At 44.3% G+C, this 14,225-nt stretch overlaps 1 protein-coding gene across 2 annotated transcripts in view; it reads right to left on the reverse strand.

Moving 5' to 3' along the window:
* GABBR2 (gamma-aminobutyric acid type B receptor subunit 2) overlaps window positions 1–14,225 on the reverse strand; it is a 900,562-nt gene that overhangs the window by 576,863 nt on the left and 309,474 nt on the right. The window lies entirely within an intron of this gene.

Here is a 14,225-nt window from a genome sequence, read left to right on the forward strand (position 1 = left end):
TTGCTAAAGGTAGAATGACATTATAGACCATAAGATTGACAGGGTGCATTGGTTATTATTTGGAACATGCATGGGGGTTGCAAATAGGTGAACATAAATAAATTGCTTTTTAGGCTTGCTATGATTAAAGGTCTGTGGTATTAGTATGAGGCTTTGTGGGAGTTGTTATGCTGAAGGCTGGGAGTTAGGCCTACACTAGTCAGCTAAGGAGATAACCCCAAGGCAGATATTTTGCACACTCATTCTGAGACACCATCTAGCAAATAAACATAAAAGGTAACTGCTTGATCACAACACTTGTGGCTAAGGTCCCTGTCCTTAATTTGTAACAAAAGATGTGCCAAGGCTCATGCAACTGGGTGCCAGGGCTCAAGTAATTTTGTACATTCATAACTGATGCAGCAAGTCCAAAAGGTGCTGGGGCTATGAACTGCCAAGCCTAGAGGTGCCGGGGCTCATCCTGCCAAGCCCTGGCCTAAATTAAGCACTGTGAGGCCCTGACCCGGCACTGAGGTTCTAGGCTATAACTAAGGAGCACCTCTCCTGTCCCAGCCTCACCCAGCACAGCCCCAGGGAACCGGCAGGCAAGCCTTCTTAAATGACCCGCTGGTTCCTGATTGAACATTGTCCCCTCCTGGCCCTTCTCGGCCTCTAGAGGACCAGGTCTTTTTGTTAGCCCAGCCTGAATGTTTTGTTTTAAGCCATTGCCTCCAGCAGCAGGCAGAAAATGCCTGATACACTCTGTCTGCAGTGTTGTTGTAGCCAGGATGGTCCCAAAATATTAGGGAGAATGGGGGCAAGGTAATAATTTACTGGACCAACTTCAAAAGTTGGTCCAATAAAAGATATTACCTCACCAACTTTGTCTTTCTGATAGACCCTCTCAGTTTTTGTTTGTTTTGTTTGTTTTTACAGAGATATTGGTCAAACAATAGGCAGGAGGGCTACCGAGGAAAGGTTTCAGCCGGAGCTAAATTTAAAATACTTTCCATTAAAGTATTATGTGGAGAAATCACACAGAAGCCTCAGAGAACTCAAAGGGCATAAAAATGAACCCTGGGTAAAGTTCCTTGCTGATTGGCCGTCCACTTTTAGAAAAACACAGGAATTTACACCCCATTTAAGACCCAATTTTGCACAACTATTTTGTCATTACCTGGTACCTCCATAATTGAGTCATTTAGTGTTGGTAAAGAATGGGTTTCTCTGAATGAATGAAACAAGAGTATGAACAGATATCCCTGCATTTTGTTTTCAATTTAAGGGTGATGGGAAAGAGGGAAAGAGAGAGAAATATATATATATATAGTGACAAAGTTCCTCCTCTACCTTGGTGAGTCCTGTGCTTATTGGCAGATTTTGCTAGCCTCAGAGATCTTCCTGTGTTGGATCAGGAGTTGGGAGGTTTGGGGGGAACCTGGGCCCGCCCTCTACTCCGGGTTCCAGCCCAGGGCCCTGTGGACTGCAGCTGTCTAGAGTGCCTGCTGGAACAGCTACACAACAGCTACAATTCCCTGGGCTACTTCCCCATGGCCTCCTCCTAACACCTTCTTTGTCCTCACCACAGGACCTTCCTCCTGATGTTGGTTAACGCTTGTACTCCTCAGTCCTCCAGCAGCACATCCTCTCACTCCTAGCTCCTTATGCACACCTCACTAACTGGAGTGAGAGCCTTTTTATACCAGGTGTCCTGATTAGCTTAATTAATTCTAGTAACTTCCTAATTAGCCTGCCTGCCTTAATTAGTTCTAGAAAGTTCCTGAGTGTTCTGGAATAGTCCCTATTATCTTACCCAGGGAAAAGGGACCTGCTTAAACTGGAGCTAATGTATCTACTTTCGACCACTCTCTTGTAGCCATCTGGCCTGACCCTGTCACAAGATATATATATCCCGATCCCAAAAGTGGTTACTGTATTAGAGAACAGGGAGATGGGAAGTCACTAGTTTTCAAGTGAGAGGGCAAACATTCTCAAACCCGATCCCTCTCCTTTCAGAAAATAAGTCCCACCTTAGCCTCCTCACTATTTACCTGGGGCTGAGATGGCTGCATTTGTCTGTTTGTTCCCTTGTGACTGGCATTTGTCCTGAAGTGTTGGGAAAACAAAAACAAACAAAACAAAAAAAACCAAGGGTGATAGAATTCATGGGAAGAAACTAGCTAACAAATACTTCTATTTTTCCATTATACTACACAGGATAAAAATGGCCAAAATGGTTTGGAGGCTAGCTTCAGGACTGATCAAGGAAGAGTGACAAGGATAACACAGATCACTCTTCTGATCTACCAATGCCAGAGAAAACACTTTTTTTGAACTCATTAGACCTGACAGAGGCGGAAAGATGAGACTTCACTAAGCTGCAGGCAAATTAGTGTTAGTTGATAGCACATCAGGGCATCATACAAACTAAATTAACCAAACAAAGCTAGAGTGAAGGAAATGACTGGAAAACAACAGAATGGTTGTAAGCTATGCAGTGTAATATATAAAAAAAACACATCTTAACTGAAAGTAGTTTGTGTCCACTCTTTCTTAAATGAAGTTGCTGCTGAAATTCTGAGTGCTTAACACTTTATGGTAAAGTTGTAGATTTATAAATTTTTGGTTCTAGACTTTTTATTAAAGACTTTCATTTATTCCTAGAACAGATACAGCACCAGATTCTCAATGCGAACTTTTCCTTTTGCATCTTTGAGGCAGTGCAAACTGTTCAGAATCTGTAAAAGGCATGATGGATTGATCACAGATTTTAATTATGATTTAAATCAGCAACCAGGAAACCTTGATTTAAATAATTGGAATCTTCTTTTGCATTTATAATTCTAAGTTATCTTCCTAAAGAAAGGTTCATTCTCATTGGTTCATATAACCAATAAAACATGTTGATTTGCAACTAAGTATAGCCTTTAAACTAAATTTGGTACTTCTTTTTGCTAATCAGGAGGATATGTTATATCTATACACCATTTATTAAGCAATTATATAGCTCAAAAAAGATTCAGATTCTTAATTTTTACATTTTTGTTTGTTAGAAATAATGCATTTCTTATTTACAAGATGACCATGTTTTACTCATGATTTGACCTGAACTGCATTTGGATGGAAACAGTAATTCAATTACAAATAATAAAAAAAGCTGGCTTTGCATATTAACTAAATAAAACTACCTTAAATGTGCTTGATACATAAGAAAAATTAATCAAAACATGTTTGCATTCAAAACTGATTTATTTCACAAAGCAGTATTAGCTTCTGTAGTTAGTAAACTGATGGAAAATTTTTGGTCACCATGGGCCAGGTTTTCAGAGCAATTATGTGTCTAAAGATGCAGGTAAGTGCCTCATGAGATTTTCAAATTGCCTAAACAGGTTAGGTGCCTAAGTCCTATTGAAATTAGTAGGAGCTGAAATCAATGGGAGTTGGTTCTATCCTGCACATTCAGCTCATCTTTCATTTGAAAATATAGTTCTGCTCCCACCAGCACTTGGCTTTTGTCTCCTGGTCACCCTGCTAGTATTGCTCTCTTGACTGTGTGTAGTTTGATGTCCTTTTCTGTAGCCTCTGATTTCCATCAGCTTTGCTGTTGAAATTAGATGACAGTGAAGCATACTAATGGATTCAGTCTCCTGATCCCCTTCCCTCAAGTCACTGATGCTGGATATATATGCCCTGCTCAGGGTGTCAGCTAACAGCAATAATCATCCTGGACAATGTCTAATCTCTACCTAGTAGTGCTAGAGGCACATCAACATGTGCAGCAATCTCTCTGGAGCGCTAAGAAGGGTCTAGATGACTGTCTGATTGCACTAGGTGGCCACAGGTGTGCTGATGGAATCGCTCTATACCACAGCCAGAAGCTGTCTTTCTATTTGGAAATAGCCCTGTTCTGTCTCTGACAGGGCTCTGCTAGCATAAGTGATTGGCGGCTCCTGTAAAAGAGATACACCCAGTCCCTTCTGTGATGCAATGTCAGTGGCTGGCTGGTAGTACTTCAAGACCAGGGCATCCATTATAATTTATTTCAGCAGATCAAATGCTTCCTGTTCGGGACCTGTCCAGTCCCACTCAATATCTGGCCTTGTGAAATGACATATGGGCTCTGCTACCGCAGCAAGGTGTAGATAGAACTTGGACATAAAATGTATCATTCCCATGAAGTGTTATACCCTTTCCACATCCACTGGATCTGGCATGTATCTGACTGCTTTGATCTTGGTGGGATCTGCTTTCAGTCTCTCTGCCGTGAGCAGATGGTCAATGTAAGTCACCTCAATCTGTTTGAATCACATTTTTTTGGATCGAGTTCTTGTCCCTGCGTTGCTGTAGAAAAGCTTGTAGTTTTCTGTTGAGGTCTTGTTCACCTTTCTCTCATTGCTGCCTTCACCTATAATGAGGATGCTATCTGCAATTATTCAGCTTCCTCCCCCAAAGGCCGTCCTTCCAGTGCTTATGTGAAGCATCTCTGGAACAACTCTGGTGCTTGGCTTATGCATGTGCAGCCATCTATAGTGACCAAATGGTGCTGCAAAGGTTATCAGCCTGCTGGACTCTTAATCCAGATTTATGCACCAAAACTCACTCCTCACATCAGACTGCAAGGATTCTGGCTTTGGAAAGTTCTGGCAGTAGACAGTGGCATCTTTACAATGTTCAGATCAGTAGCTTTGGATCTATGGAGATGTATAATTGGTCTGATGGCTTCTCTACCACCACCATGCTGCTTACGCAGACTATACAGGCCTCTACATGTGCTACAACTACACTTGGCAGAATTCAATATTTTTTAAAAAAAATTTCAATAGAAAAATTTTGGGTTTTAATCTTTTTTCAATTTTTTATCAGTTTTTACTTACATTTCTGCAGAGTGTCAGCAGCCTGGATGAGCTCCCAATAGTGGGGGGAGGCCACCTTGCTGCTTAGTGGCTCCTGTGAGGAAGCTCCTCCTCCTTGCAGTCCTGGCTGAGAGTCTCTGCCCCACCAGCCCTCCCTCCTGCACCTTGCACCTGCAGGGATCAGGTGTCAGCTGCCCTGTGGCTGGGCAGGGAGCCCTCTGCAGCTCCACTGTCGCAGAAATGAGTGAGAAGGTCCTGGTGGGGCAGAGCAGAGAACCCTGGCACTCCCAGCCGGTGAGTGAGAGAGCAGGTCCATGACAATGACACCCAGCCCCAGCAGGTGCAAGGCTGTGGGAGGGAAGAGGCTGCACTTACGCCAATTATTGATTTTTTTCCCCATCCATTTCAGCATGTCAGCTGAAATCAACTTTTCCCAAATCCTCCCAAGCCAAGCCTAGCTATGATACTCCTGCTCTGCAGATGTTCCAGCTCCTTGCATACTAGATTTACATAGTGCCACTGGAGTTTTGCTTCATGATAAGCACACAGGTCCCACTGCAGGATCTACTACCAGTTATTGCCTTTCTTTGAGGCACTCGCTGCCTTTGAAAACATCCCCATATATTTTTAAAATTCTCTCCATTGTCCCTTTCTTCTTCTTAAACTACAGCTATAATGTTTTGATGCTGCATCATGATCAAATCTATGGCTTGTATGACTGTATTCTCCAAGGAGGGTCTGCAGTCCTTACTATCCACCATCACAAACTGTAGTTGGTACCATCTCTTATTTTTTGGGTTAATTATTATGAGTTTACATTTTCCTATGGGCTGCATTATGCTCTCATAGTACATTATTAAATTGTGCCCGCTCTTTGCAATGGGCATGTTTGAATCCAAATCACCCTGAAAAAAATCTCATGGCAGAAGGCCTTCTGTGAGGGCAGGGGCTCTTGAGGCTGGATGTCCTCTCTTCGGGGCTGGAGAAACCCAACAGTTTCTTCCCTTCCCAAGGTTGTCCCTCAGCTGAGTGGAGTTCCCTCTTTTTAACTCCTCCTCCAGTCCTGGCATGATTGGCAGGTGTGGCAGGTCAGGGCCAAAGCAGCTTCTTAATCCCTTTCAAGCTAGTGCGAAGTTTATATACCCCATCACACCTGGTCATGCTGTCTCCCATAGTAAAGGAATCTTACTCTGAGTATGTAACCCTGGCCACCTGCTCTGCTTTGCTATTGTCTCACTACATGTACTTCTGGGGGTGTTTTGCCCCCGAGGGCTTTCAACCTTTCTCTTGAATCTTTTGCCGCATTCTGCATGTCAGCATCTGTCTAACGAGACATTGCCTAAGAGGGTTGCCAACCCTCCACTAATTCTATTGGTGTCACTAGAATAACATTCCCTCCAGGAATCATGGGCCCACTGACTCCAGCTACACTGATCATGAAACATGCAGTGCCTAAGTGCCTTTGTGAATCTAGCCTTATGTGCCAATGTGCATCTTTATGTGCCAAAATACCTTTAAAAATTCTGGCACTTAGGTGATTTTGAACATTTTGAACATTTTACCCTCTGTGCCAAAACCAAGTCCATACACAGACTGTCAAATATTGAGATCAGAGGCCTCTAGAATGGTCTCAGCACAATCTGCTTTCTTGTGGATGCAAACACTCTTATTGTAATCCATGTCTTGGTCTCTTCATAACTCGACTACTGCAATGCACTCTACACCTCAAATCCAGTTAGAAAACTGAAGCTTTTCACTTCCTAAGAAGGTTATCTCATCATGAACACATAAAACTAGTGCCCTACAGTCTTTGCAGGTAAAATGAGGAGAAATGCCAGATACATCACTCTAAAGGCACTGACAGGAGAGAGTGAAGGAAAAAGACTGGTTTCTCCACTCCCATCTTCTGCTACATGAATTAAGGTAGCTACAAGGGTTTCTAGGGACTATATGGAGAAACTATGGCTCTTGGGAGGCATATGCAGGGCCTGGAATTCTTAATGGAAACTGGAACTACGGAGCAGCTGAGGCCTTGCGATGATTGTCCTGGATAGGGACTGCAATCTGTGGGATGTCTGTGGAGGACACTATGGATTACAGGAAGTTTCTGTGTGGAACAGACATTTTGGTGGGAGGACTGAGGCTGAATGGGGAATATCTGGGGAGGGCTGAGGTTCTTCAGAGAGGAGACTGAGATTGAGGAAGACTTCTGGCAGAGACTAGAGCTAACTGGAGGCCTAAAGCCTTCTGCATGTAGAAAACTGTCTCTTGTGGCATGTGAGGTGGCACTGCAGTTCATGGAAGGGATCCTGAGGGCACAAAGTTTAGTGACAGTGTGTTGAGCAGTCATAGGAAAGGACAGAGGACAAAATGGGAGGGCAGAGACTAGAGAACTGCAGGAACAAAATGGAACCTGAGGCATATGTGGTGAGTAAAGCTGGGAGAATAACAGATTTTTCGGTTCATGGCAGTTTTAAAAAGGTGAAAAATATTTATTTGGGGAAAAATAAAACATTTTGTTCCAACACAACTGAAATGAAATGTTTAGATTTTGACCATTTTAAAACATTTTTATTAAAAAAAAGTAAAGAAAATCTAAAAAAACCTAAAAGTCATTTAAAACCAAAAAAATCAAAATATTTAATTTACAGAATGTCAAAACAAAACATTTTAAATTTTTCAGATTTTTTTTTCAAAACGAACATTTTGATGAAACTGAAATTCTTGAAATGATTGGGTGAAACCAACAGAAAACATTTTGGTGTTGCTCAGTGTGCTTTTCACCAAAAAAAGATTTGGATGAAACATGTAGTTCATTTTTAGTGATGAGCTGAGGGGATAGAGAAGCAAAAATGAGAAAGGTGGGGGGAAAGGTGTGAAAGGGATGAACGAGTGATATGCTTTTTTAGGGAAAAGGGATGGGAGAGAGGCTTTCAGAGAGGAGGGAGAATGATGCTTTTTGTGGTAGAGGAAAGAGAAAAGGATGGGATACTTTTGGGAGAAAGGGAAGAATGAGGATTTGTGTGGGAGAAGAAGAGAATGAGGTGACAGCATGGGGAGAGGAAAGGAAAGTGAGAAGAAATGTAAACTGGAGAGTTTCTGCTAAGGGGAGAGTCATGAGAGAGTAAAGTTTTGCGGGAGATGGGGTTCAGGAAGGGAAAGAGAGAGAGTGGAAGGCTTTCTGAGGTGAGGAGTTTAAGATGACCTCACAAAGCAAAAAAAAGTGTTTGTATTAGAAGGCCTGAAGAATGAGTTTTTGTTACTTGCCCTGCCAATTTGTGGTATATTGTTTTAATCATTTAATAGCCATGGTTATTGTGACATTACAGCCTATATGATTTTATAAAAATATGCTAATGAGTGAATATAATATAACTGGAATATGCTTCATGCAAAAGGTCTCCTGTAAGGTATCATTACAAACCTTATAAACTACTGAGTGTGATCATCCTATTTGTATAAATGAAACACTCATACATTTGTATAAATGTATCTGAAACTAGAAATATGAAATATAACCCTGAGGGCTTATTGTAATTATGCAAAGTGTGGGCCATTAATGGTGGTTTGGAATCTTGATGACTCCCATTAACCAGGGCAATTGACTGGATGGCTCTGTTTGCAGGCAGGACTTCCTGTGAGTCAGGCTGGGAGGAATGAAGGCTTGAAGTCTTGCAGTGACACGTGATCATGTCACCTGAACTGGAATCCATCTTTAATCTGGTTATTTCCATTGAGAAGAAGGGGGTGGAAACCCAGAGAGGGACAAAAGGATTCCCACCTTATGCAAAAGATATATAAAGGGGTGGAACAGAACAAAGAGGAGAGGAGCCATCATGAAGAATCCCCTAGTGACCATCTGAGCTGGAACAAGAGCTGTACCAGGGTAAATAATTGTGCCCAGGCCTGGAAGGTGAAAAAGTAAAAAAAGTAAGAGAGTTTTCCTTTCATTTTTAACTTTAAAAAACCCCTCTTTTTTGGACACTTTGTGTCAGTTGGTGTCTGATAAATTTGAAGCTCCCTAGACCCCTCTAACTGCTGGAAAGGAGAAGGAGAATTTTCTCTCTGTACTTCCTCTCTTATCCCAGAGTCTCTTCGCCTCTGTGACCAGTCACACCCCACCCCCCGGGCCGGCTCTACTGTTTTTGCCACCCCAAGCAGCGTGCCGAATTGCCGCCGTGGATGGGGGGCGGCAGTCCGTGGGCCATTACGGTGGCGCGCGTTTCCGCGGTGGCGGCAATTCAGCGGCAGCTTCTGTCTTCAGCCGGAAGACAGAAGCTGTGCTGCCAGGGACAGCTAAACATAGAAGCTGCTGCTGAATTGCCGCTGCCGCGGAAACGTGCCTGCCGACCTAACGGCACACAGACTGCCCCCGCCGTCTGTGGCGGCAATTCGGCGTACTACTTGGGGGCAAAAACACAGGGACTGCCGCCCCTTGCTGATTGCCGCCCCAAGCATCTGCTTGGAATGCTGGTGCCTGGAGCCGGCCCTGCCCCCACCACCACACCACACACACACACACACCTTCCTTAAAGTAGACAGAGGTGAGAAGAAGCCCAGTGGTCAAGGGCCCCAAACCTGCCTGTGTCTCTGCCTCCGGTGCCAATCCTGAGTGGTGCTGAGTGGCGCTGCAACTCTGTGTGTCAGGTCACAACACCAGGGTTGCCAACTTTCTAATCACACAAAACTGAACATCCTTGTCGCGTCTCCCAATCACTCCACTCCCCCTCCCTCCATCACTCACTCTCCCCCATCCTCACTCACTTTCACTGGGCTGGGGCAGGGGGTTGGAGTACAGGAGGGGGTGAAGGTTTTGGCTTGGGGTGCAAGCGCCAGGCTTGGGCCAGAAATGAGGGGTTCAGGGTGTGGGAGGGGGGGTCTAGGCTGGAGCTGGGGGTTGGGTGCAGGAGGGGGTGCAGGCTCTGAGCTGGGGCCAGGGGTGAGGGGTTTGGGGTACAGGAAGTGGCTCCAGGCTTGGGCTGACGGGTTTGGAGTGTAGGAGGGGGCTCAGGGCTGGGGCGGGGGATTGGGGTGTGGGAGTGGGTACAGGGTCTGTGTGGGAGTTTGGGTGCGGAAGAGGTGTGGGCTCCGGCCAGGCGGTGCTTACCTCGGGGGCTGCCAGAAGCCGACGGCATGTCCCTGCAGCTCTTAGGCTCATGGGTGGCCAAGTGGCTCCATGCGCTGCCCCTACCTCCAGGCACCGCCCCCACCAATTGGCTCCTGGCCAATGGGAGCTGCGGAGTCAATGCTCAGGGTTAGGGCAGCACACAGAAACCCCCTGGCTGATCCTGCACCTAGGAGCTGGAGGGACATGCTGGCCACTTCCAGGAGCCACACAGAGCCAGGGCAGGAAAGGAGCCTGCCTTAGCCCACTGCACTACCGATTGGACTTTTAGCACCTACTAAAATCTCCAGGACTGCTTTCAATAGTCACCAGGAGATCGATGGCGATTCCGGTAGACTCCCAGACAATGCGGGAGGGTTTGCAATCCTACACAACACCACTCACTGAAGTTTGCCTCCCGGTCATGAGTGATGGGGGAGGGGAGGAGAGCAGCGGCCAGACCAAACCTGTTCAGGGGCCTAAATAGGGTTGCTACCGCTGAGATTCAGAAAAAACAGCCACTCCCCTCTCCACCATCAGCTTGACCCTCCTTTTCCCCTGCCACCATCCTGACCTTCTTCTTCCCCTCCCAGGCACCCTCCTACCATCATCAGTCTGACCTTCCTCTTTGCCTCCCAAGTGCCCCCCCCAATCCAGTCTGGCCCTCCTCTTCCTACTTCAAGTGTCTCCACCACCAGCCTGATTCCCCCGTGTTCCAGGAGTCCCTACACTCACCCTGACCCAAGAACCTAAGCCCAGGCAATTCCCCTGCTGTCCTCTCAGGAGCCCCTGCATCCCTTACCCTGGTCCCCCTCCTTACCCTTCCCTGCTGGTGAGCCTCAGGAGGCAAAGGGAACATAAGAACGGCCATACTGGGTCAGACCAAAGGTCCATCCAGCCCAGTTTCCTGTCTGCTGATTGTGGCTAATGCCAGGTGCCCCAGAGAGAGTGAACCTAACAAGTGATCTCTCTCCTGTCATCCATCCCCACCCTGTGACAAACAGAGGCTAGGGACACCATTCCTTACCCATCCTGGCTAATAGCCATTAATGGACTTAACCTCCATAAATTTGTCTAGTTCCCTTTTAAACCCTGTTATAGTCCTAGCCTTCACAAACTCCTCAGGCAACGAGTTCCACAAGTTGACTGTGCGCTGTGTGAAGAAGAACTTCCTTTTATTTGTTTTAAACCTGCTGCTCATTAATTTCATTTGGTGGCCACTAGTTCTTATATTATGGGAACAAGTAAATAACTTTTCCTTATTCACTTTCTCCACACCACTCATGATTTTATATACCTCTATCATATCCCCCCCTTAGTCTCCTCTTTTCCAAGCTGAAAAGTCCTAGCCTCTTTAATCTCTCCTCATATGGGTCCTGTTCCAAATTCCCAATCAAGCCCCAACTTCTGCATCAGTGCATGGAGAGTCTGGCATGTGGATCAGGCCCAAGTGCTGTCCCAGAAGTGCTTCCAGTGGCCGGATGACCTGCATGCCATAATGGAAGCTGCTGCTGGTGTAATGCCAACAGACCCCAGTCATCGGCAGGCAGGATAAAACTGGGGACCTTTGGAGCTTAGTGCATGAGCCTCTACTGCATGAGCTAAAAGCCAACTGTTAGCTAAGGCTGTAGAGCAGACTCATTTTATCTCTCTCTCTAAGTGGTCTTGGTGCCACGGGGTGGGACAGAACACCACACCCAGGGGGTGTGTGGGTTGCACTGGCACTAGGGTTACCATCTTTGAAATGCCAAAAAAACAGCATCGACCCCACAAGGCGAGCCTGCCACAACCCCACCCCCAATCACAAGGCAAGTCCACAAACCGCGCCCCTACAGTCACTTGTATCTAGACAGAGAGCACATATAGATTAGATTGATAACATCACGTCTCCTCACTCTCATGTGACTCAAATCCTCTCTCACACACACAGTGCGCTTGCACATTGGTAGCCAGACAGCTGCTGTATTTTCAACAGTTTTGATCTGTTATCACTTAAAATGTGGAAGTGGGAACACTGCAGCACCTTTAGCTGAACACAGAAAGTTTTAATATTTGATATCCCAGTGTATTGTGGTAACGCAAATCTTTAGACCCCCATAACTCTCTCCCTCCTCCCCCGAGCAGATTAAATTATTTTTCTGGAAGCTGACAAATCCATACAAAAACTAGGAAGTAGGAACACTTTAATTATCTTTTCTTCTTCATATTATTAGCTAATTTCACTAGGTTTACACACTTTTCATTTCTTCCTTCTTTTCAAAATGCCACCTACAATTAATGATACTAAACTAAGAACTCCAAGCGAGGGCAGAGAAATAATACAAAGGAATCACTGTTAGAAATATAGGCAGAGCACAAACACAAGTTTAACAAGCACAACTTAACTTGTTTTAAAAATAATCCCAAACACAATTACTCAATGGAGGGGACATACTTGAAAAGCAGCAGCAGCAGCTGTATATATAGGTAAACTGAAAGAAATGCAGGAAAATCCAGCAAAACCAATTAGAAGAGTGGAGGGATTGATGTGTGATATATATACTGGTATCTAGTAGCCTACTTCAAAACCATATTCAGATGCACTCCTAATCTTATTTCATCAGCACTTCTCCAATACTCATAGCTGCCCACACTGAGATAATATAGCTATCATTTCCTGTCATCTGGCATTTTGATGGACATTCCTTTGAAGAAACCGATTTACAACCTGTGTGTATCAGAGTTTTACACAGAGAGTATACATTTAAGATATACTTTGACTAAATAGTCTTTGTACTTTTAAAAAAATCCAGCAATCTAGTTTTATGTAAATAAACTGGAATTACACAAGAAGCATCAGAATTACTTGGTGTGCCTCCAGAGGAAAGATGTTCCAAATGGACATAATAGAGCTTTCTGGGTTTTTCTATACTCTATAGTTTTATTGTTTGCATCAAACTGGAAGAAAAGGGGGAAGCTCCATATTAAACTGTAAGAGAAAAGAATTAAGTTTTAACGGTCCCAAGGAATCATGGTTCAGTGTGTTATACATAAGCCACTTGGATGCAAGTGAGGTGTTGACGGGATCTTTCACTACCTCAAGTTTAATATAATGTGTGGCAATTAAATTGGCCATCTGCACACAAAAGGGTGACACTTAACTCTCAAGAAGAATGAAAATTTCTTTAATTCAGTTATGTATAACATTCCTTTTGGATATGATCTCAGCAGAGGAAGAGGGAAAAACAGCATGGGTATACTAGGAAAAAAGTGTGGTTTTGTCATGTGCTACCTAATACATGTTAAAATCCTAGCATAGAAAAGGCAGATGTGGAGGGTGACAGTTTATCTGAACTAGATAACGTGTTAAAACCAAAATTTTCTTTGCCTACACTAGGATTTTAACATGGGTTAGCTAGCCCTTTTTTTCATAATGACAAGACCAGAGAGAGAGAGAAAGACGGGGCAGAGGGTTAACCCACTCCAGGATCATAAGAAGTGAAGTATAGATAAGGGGAGTGAAAAGAAAACAGTGCAACTAGTTCTACCTCCTCATTCCCCTCTAGACAGCAGCTTCTCAAGAATACACTTAGCACAAAAGCAGGTTTAGACACTAGATTTGCAAGTGCACAAACTGATGCTAGAGGCTTAAATGTAGGAACAGGCTGAGCTTAGATTTGGCCTATGTACTAGCCAAACCAATAACCAAACAAAGATAAAATTCCTTCAAAAGTATATATACTTTACAAATCAAAAGATTCAAAGGAGGATGTAATTAGAACTCTATGACATTTTTTATTGCAAAAAGGTGTATTTTGTAGTACAAGAGAGCTATATTGATGTTAAACTCTAGGTAGTCTTTACCTTATGTAACTAGCTAATAGGTAAACCCTGGGTGGATTTACCTTGAAGTACAAAATATACCTTTTTTGCAGCAAAGAAATAGCCTAAAATCTTGAAAGGTAGAACACTAGACACTGGGTAGAGCCCCGTGCAGGACTATTCTTTCATCCCACTCCCACTATTATGGCACCAGGTCCTGCAGGAGCTGTGGGATCCCAGTCCCAATGCAGTGCTCCACATTGAAGAAATTAGTTAAGGTTTCCAAACACTGATGGCTTGTCTACACAAAGGAATGTTACAACAGAGTACAAATCCCCAGCAGAAATATGCTGCACCTGTGCAAAGTAGAATAACTTGAACCAGTCTGAGCCTCACTTTACAACAGTGTATCACATCTACACTGTATCAGCATAGTTCTACAAGTACCAAAATCCCTAACAGAAGCAGGCTTTAAGCACAGTAAATGC

Source organism: Mauremys reevesii, linkage group 2 (assembly GCF_016161935.1).
Source record: "Mauremys reevesii isolate NIE-2019 linkage group 2, ASM1616193v1, whole genome shotgun sequence".
NCBI lineage: Eukaryota > Metazoa > Chordata > Testudines > Geoemydidae > Mauremys > Mauremys reevesii.